General features: G+C 42.2%; 1 long non-coding RNA gene across 3 annotated transcripts in view; it reads left to right on the plus strand.

Moving 5' to 3' along the window:
- Positions 1–2,576: 2,576 nt before the first annotated feature.
- Positions 2,577–7,186, plus strand: part of LOC114052498 — a 62,817-nt gene continuing 58,207 nt past the window's right edge. For all 3 annotated transcript variants that reach the window (XR_003570248.1, XR_003570247.1, XR_003570249.1), the window contains exon 1: positions 2,577–2,770. This is a non-coding gene — a long non-coding RNA (uncharacterized LOC114052498). The remainder of the gene's footprint in view (positions 2,771–7,186) is intronic.

The following is a 7,186-nucleotide window of genomic DNA, read 5'->3' on the forward strand; positions in this document are numbered from 1 at the left end:
TGGGGGTTATTTAGATTTCTAAGCTTCTTTTCTGCTTTAAATCTTACAATCCCACTGGTATAGGCGGAAGAAAGGATCCAAGGTGAAATGAGTTGCCCAGTAGTAAGATAAACTTAAGGAACTGATACCCCATTCCCCAAATTGCCCTGTGAAGGCACTCAAAAAATCTTAAGAAGTCTAGTCTGGAGGGAGCATGTTGAATGAATGACAGGCAAAATAGAGAAAAATCAGTCCATAAGCATTTATTAAACATTTAACTATGTGCAGGCCCTGGGAACTAAGCTTTTAGTATGAAGGGAAGGAGAGGTGGGAAAGAGAATAAGCACTTAGTAAGTATCTGCTATGTGCCAGGCTCTGTGCAAAGCACTTTACAAATATCATCTCATTTTATCTACCTGGAGGTAGATTCTATTATAATCCCCATTTTAGAGTCAATGAAATTGAGGCAGATAGAACTTAACTATCTTGTCCAGGGTCACACAAGCTACTAAGGGTCTGTGGCTAGCTTTAAACTCACTTTTTTTCCTGACTCCAGGACTAGATACTGTTCTAATCAACTGCCTCCAAGCAGCTGTGAGCCATTTACACCACAAAATTGAGCTACAAATCAGGCCTTGATTTATTGTTTTGTTGCTTGTCTAGACTTAAGAAAGTGATGGAGAAAATATTAACAATGCAGATTAAACCTAAAAATGTGTCTTGTTTACCTTTTGTTTATCAGAGACCTGGATGTTAATCATTTACTATCACACCCTTGGACAACGAATATGGTGGCCAGACGGGGATCAAGGTCTTGTTCTGGGGCCATGGTGTCACACTCATATAGGAATGGAGGTCATTAATCCCTACATAAGGATCCCTGACTGCTGTATTTATTTTGGTAATTATTTCCCAATTACATTTTCATCTGATTCCCACAGCAAGAGAGTGTTGGCCCCAAGTGTTTGATCCTTCTGTTCTGGGGGACACTGCTACTCCAAGGGCTCTTGAGTTTACCTGCTAATCAATAGCGTCTGGTCAACCCCTAACTCTTGCTGCCTGCCCCAAGAAGCTTGTAATCTAGGAGAAACACAACTCTACCTGATCTTTGTCCCTTGCTTCAGACTCCTTTTGGAGTTCAGTCAGGTTGAGTACTGCTTCAACTCTGTGACTCTGTCCATAGCATGCCAGTACTGTCCATGAGATTTTCTTGGCAAAGATACCGGAGTGGTTTTCCATTTCCTTCTCCAGTAGATTAAGGCAAACAGAGGTTAAGTGAATTGCCCAGGGTCACACAGTTAATAAGTGTTTGAGGCCGGATTTGAACTTAGGTCTTCCTGACTGAAGGTTCAGTGCTCTATCCACTGAGCCACCTAGCTGCCCCAGAGAGCTAAATATTGTTGTTGTTGTTGTTATTGTGTTGCTTTTCAATTGGGTCTGATTCTTCATGACCCCAATTTGGATACTAAAGTAATTTTCCATTTCCTTCTCCACCTCATTTTACAGATGAGGGAATTGAGGCAAACAGGGTTAAGTAACATGCCCAAGGTCACACAGCTAGTAAGTGTCTGGGACCAGATTTGAGCTCATGAAGATGAGTCTTCCTGACTTTAGTCCCAGCACTCCATCCACTGTACCACCTAGCTGCTTCCAAGAGCTAGATGTACCACCAAGCAAAAGCAGTCACCTTGAGGAGGTCAGCAGGCCTGAGAGGTGAAGCCAATGATACTTTTTCACGGTGGTTCCCTGATGGGACGTGAGAAGGGAATTTATATAGTCCCCTGGATTTCAGATAACACCTGAAATATGAAGCACTCAACATGAAGAGTTGGGGGCCTCATAAGTTCAGTGGAGATATAGGGTCAGAATGAGAGAGAGGTGGGAAAATGGAGAGATAGAGGTAGAGAGGAGGAAGAGAATACATCAGAGAGGGAGGAAGGGAAGGATGGTATGAATTTTTTCTTGTTTGGGATTTTTAACATTAAGTTATATGTCAGAGGGCCCTGAGAAAGTCCATTCTCAGGCCAGCTCTTTGTTGTCACAACTTTCCAATGGAAAGAATTTCAACGAAACTTTAAGGACCATCAAGATACTTGTTTCTCAAGTCCTTGGCTCCAGCCTTGAAGATTTTTTTAATACAGTGTCCAGCCTTTCCACGCTCCTCTGGTCTCTGGGCACAGCTCAAGGACCCAGAGAGGAAGGCTCTGTGGGACAGTGTCCCTGTTTGCTGCCTAGATGATCTCATGGAGTATGAATGTTGGTCCCTGGCAGGCCAAAGCAAGCTTCCTCATCACTCCCCACCCAACACTCCACTGACCTGCACACCAAAAAGCCAGCATTCACAAGGCAAGAGCATTGTGTAAGAGGGCCTGCAACTCGGAAACAGGGGAATTACCCTCCTCACACAAAAGAAATGCTTATGAAAGAATTATGAAATGAAGAAATCCTACATAACCCACATTTTTGAATCAGGTTCTTGGCAGGCAAGACATTAAGTAACAAGGTAGAGACCTGTTCAATAACGATTCTTGCTTCACAAGGGACTCATTCTTTTCTTAGAGTGCTGCTTTTAACCAATTCACTCCTGCTTTGTTATCTTAACAGTATGAGGTCATCAGGGCCCAGACTGAGAAAACTGGACTATGACAAATTTGCTGTTTAGGGGAGACCCAGATGGCCCAGAATTAAAGCAACAGGGTCATCTGCTGCAAGGACAGCCCGTTGAGCTTTGAATGTAACCTGAACTGCCAGCTCTGGTCATTCATAATTCTCTCTCCCCATCATCTTCTTGGTAAGTAACTTGATGCAGTGGCCTGGAGTTAGGAAGATGTGAGTTCATGTTCTGTCTCAGATACTTATTAGCTGGATGATCCTGGGCAAATCATTTAACCTCTCTTGGCTTCAGTTTCTTCTTCTGCAAGATGGGAATAACAATAACACCTGCCTTACAAGATTGCTTTTTTTTTTTAGGATCATATTATATATATGTATATGTACATATATATAATATAATGTAATATGTATACATACATGTATGTGTGTATATATGTATATATATATGTATATATACATATACATATTTGCACTTGGCAAACCTTAAAGCCCTATATAAATTCTAGCTACTATTATGATTAACCCTTCTGAGCCTCAGTTTTCTCACCTGTAAAATGAAACGGTTGGACAAGAAGTCCTTTCCAGTTCCAAATCTATGATCTTATGATCCTATACTCCCTAAAGTCTCTTCTCTTTGGGACATCCACCCTTTGACCTAGCTCACTTTACATATTGCTGGCAACCAATTAAGCCTAGACGTAGGGCATGGGTGCTTTCTTTTCCTTATGTGAAGTGGTAGGCTGTGGTAGAAAGAGATTCTATGTAGAAGTCAGAAATTCTAGGTTATAGTCCCAATTCTACCCCTAGCTTTCTGTGTGGCTTTGTGCCAGTCAGTTTACTTTGCTGAGGCTCAATTTCCTGAGCTTTCAGATGAGGATGCTTGGCTTACCTACCTTACCTACTTTACAGGGCTATGGAAAGGTCATGGTATAGGGTCAAGAGTGTTACTTCTGAACACAGACAACTGAATTTCAAAACCCAGTTCTCTGTGATCTTGTAGAAGTCATTTAAAATCACTGGGCCTCAGTTGCCTCATCTGTAAAATAATGGTGTTAGACTAGACAAACTCTGAGGGCCCTTTCAACTCTAAATCAATCATCCTCTAATCTTATGCCTACATGTATGAAAGTGCTTTGAAATGGAAAAAGCATCATCCAGGAGGATTGCAGTAGAATTAATCAATTCAAGTCTTTTAAGGCAGCTCCTAAAGCTTGCACAATTGCCATTAACACTAGAAGGACACAGTGTGGTCATATAATTTAAACAAGGGGGCTTATTATGCTAGAGATGGGTATGAATCCTGACCTTATGCATAGGTGGAGTAGAAAATAGCCTAAGTATTATGATTTAAGAGGTGCTGAAAGGCCTTCTTCTCCCTGAAACACTTACACTCCCCACTATCTTTCCAGCCTTCTTATACTTTATTCTCCTCAATGTACTCAATGATTTGGTGATACTGCCCACCTTGCAGATCCTCAAGCAAACACTTTCTTCTCTTGACTCCATTCATTTTCACTGGCTGTCTCTCATGTCTGGAATCCTTTCCCTTCTCATCTCTGCTTCTTGGCTTCCCTGGCTTCCTGCAAGCCTCATCTTGAACCCCACCTTCTGTAAGGAGCCTTTCACAGCCCCCCTTTCCTTCTCAGATTATCTTCATTTTAATACTGTATATATTTTGTTTGTAGTTAACCCTTGCAGATGAGTTTTCTCATCTGTAAAATGAGCAGGAGAAGGAAATGGCAAACTGTTCTGGAGACGGACATGACAGAAAATGATTGAACAACAAAAAAACATAGCCGTTTGCATGTTTGAGCTCCCTGAGGGCAAGGAATGCTTCTTGCCTTTCTTTGTATCTCTAGTGCTTTGCATAGTGTTTTGTACATAGTAAGCACTTAATAAATACCTGTTGACTTGACAACTCTTTTGCCTGCCACTGGACCAGAAGTTCTTAGAGTAACTTCTTTGTGGTCAAGATCTGTCTGTGGAAGGTTCTGTTCAAATGAATTAAGTGCTTGAAACTCATTCACATCCATTCTCACATTGGCATAGTTGAGCTTATCAGGTAAGCTCACCAACATTAAGAAAGAAGGACCCTAAGAAGATAGAAACCAGGACAGGTCAATGATAATTTGGGTCAGAGATGGGGAGGTTAGGAAGGAAGGGATAGAACATGTTGAGGATAAAAAGTGTGAATGGGGAAAGGTGGAGACAAAATGAAATTATTTTAAAGGGAGAAAGGGATGGTGGTAAGGCCTCAAACTTACTCTACCACATTTGCAAGTTGAAAGGGACATCAAGGACCTTCATCTAGTCCAATGAATAATTAAAGTTCCCTCTACTATGTATCTGACAAGTGTTATTTCACCTCATAACACTTATTAGCTGTGTGAACCTGGCTTAACTCCTTAACTTCTCTGTGCCTCAGTTTTCTCATCTGGTTTTGTTTTGTTTTTGTTTTGAGACTGAGTCTCCCAGTCATGAGACAGATCCCATTATTGATTGGCAGAGGAGCTCCATTTCTGGTCTCTGTTAGTTTGCCTCTTCATCTCCCCCACTTCTTGGGGTTCACCATATTGAAGCTTACTCAGGGCAGACACTAGATAGCATTAGTTTACTGTAGCTCAGGGGTCACCTAGGGTGGTACAGTGCCTGGTATGGAGTCAGAAAGACCTGAGTTCAAATCTGGCCTCAGATCTTACTAGCTGTGTGATCTGGGGCAAGTCATTTAACCCTGCTTGCCTCAGTTTCCTCATCTGTAAAGTGAGCTGGAGAAAGAAATGGCAAACCCCTCCAGCATCTTTGCCAAGAAAATCCCAAATGGGGTCATGGAGAGTTGGAACAACTGAAATTACTGAACAACAGTGTAGCTCAGAACTCCCAAGTTTTAGAGATCTACTAGCCTCATCCTTGCAGGGATTATAGCTGGGTATTCCACTGTACCCAAGTCCATATTTGTAAAATGGTCACCAAGGTCCCTTCCAGCTCTAATCTATGATACAATTACTATCCCACCTTTGCTTGGAGACCTCCAATGAGGGGTGTCCCCAATGGCAGCCTGCTCTGTTTGATCTGCTTCACATTTCTGTATGATCCACTCTTACTTCCAGGTGGCTAAGAAACCCTCTGCTACATTTCTCCTCAATGTGCCCTGAATTTCATTTTGTTAAGCATGAATTTTTAAAAACAAATCTACTTCTTTACCCCGAGGCTTTCTGTCCGCAGGGGGGAAAATGCCAAGGAAAGGGGATTTTTGTGTTTTCACAGAATTATGGCTTTATTTCAGGCTGAGAGGTGTGTACACTCTTCAGGCTAGATTAGGTCTCAATCTTGAAAATAAGATCCTAGGCTCCCTTGAGTGGACTCCACAAAAGTCTGATAAGCTGTGGAAGTTTTTAACAAGAGTCTGGCTTAGGCGTGTTAGAAGCCTACATCAGAACCGTAATTGAATAAAATAATTGTGCTCCTGCTCTTGGCCTCCCAACTTATGAGTAACACCATAGGCAGGCAGCATAATGAATGGAAAGAATTTCATTGGAGAACATGTCAGGCTGTGGAGTTTGCAGGTTTCAAAGTGCTTTCACTTGCGGGCAGCTTGCCAGGAGCAAGGAAAATACCTGGATAATTAGATGTTGGATTATCAGCCAAATATCCTTTTCCCTCCCCCTCCCCCACCTCCCCACATTACACAATCCTGAAACCCAAATTTGTCTCCAAGTTATCCATTTCATGACCACAGAATTTCAGAGAAAGTCTTTGAGGAAGTGGGAGGGGGGGAGGAGGGGAGGAAAATCCCAATATTAGTCTCTGTTATTGAGACTGTTCCTGTTTCTTTGTTTCTTCAAACCACATTGATACTGAGGATATTGAAGACCTAGATGAGTAGCTCTGATTGGAGAAGGTGGAGAGTAGACATCAGAGAGCTCCTTTCAGATCCTTTATTTAAGGAGGAGACCCAGCATAGACACCTCATCCACTTCTCACCTGGCTGCTCTACTGGACTTTTCCATTGTTTTAAGAAACGCATTTTCCTTCATCAAATATGAAACTCAAACCTCCTCACTACCTCCTGCCCCATGGTCACTTTCTCCCTCTGATTGGAGAGGGTGGAGGTAGACATTGCAGAGCTCCTCTCAGCTCCTTTATTTAAGTAGGGAGCCCAGGATAGAAACCTCATCATTTCCCACCTGACCACAGGATCTTACTATGTGCCCATGCTGGGTACCTTCCCTTCCTTCCCCCTCCCTTTTCAGTGTCTTTGAATGAGTTATCTCCCCCATTAGATTATAAGCTCTTTGAGGGCAGGGACTATCTTTTGCTTTTTTTTTGTATCCCCAGTGTTTAGCACAATTCTGGCACATAGTAGGAACTTAATAAATGTTTATTGATTGACTGAACACCTCTGATCTTCCAAACCAAGCTTATACCTTGGAATAAGTTGTCAAGGGACCCCAAATGGACCTGGGATCTTCAAATTAGCTTACCTTTTGTGAAAAAATGCATGGTTTTAGCTGGAAACATTCTGCTTTGGGGTCTATCTTCCTTCCTTCCTTCCTTCCTTCCTTCCTTCCTTCCTTCCTTCCTTCCTTCCTTCCTT

Source organism: Vombatus ursinus, unplaced genomic scaffold, assembly GCF_900497805.2.
Source record: "Vombatus ursinus unplaced genomic scaffold, bare-nosed wombat genome assembly UNPS02014807.1, whole genome shotgun sequence".
Taxonomy (NCBI): domain Eukaryota; kingdom Metazoa; phylum Chordata; class Mammalia; order Diprotodontia; family Vombatidae; genus Vombatus; species Vombatus ursinus.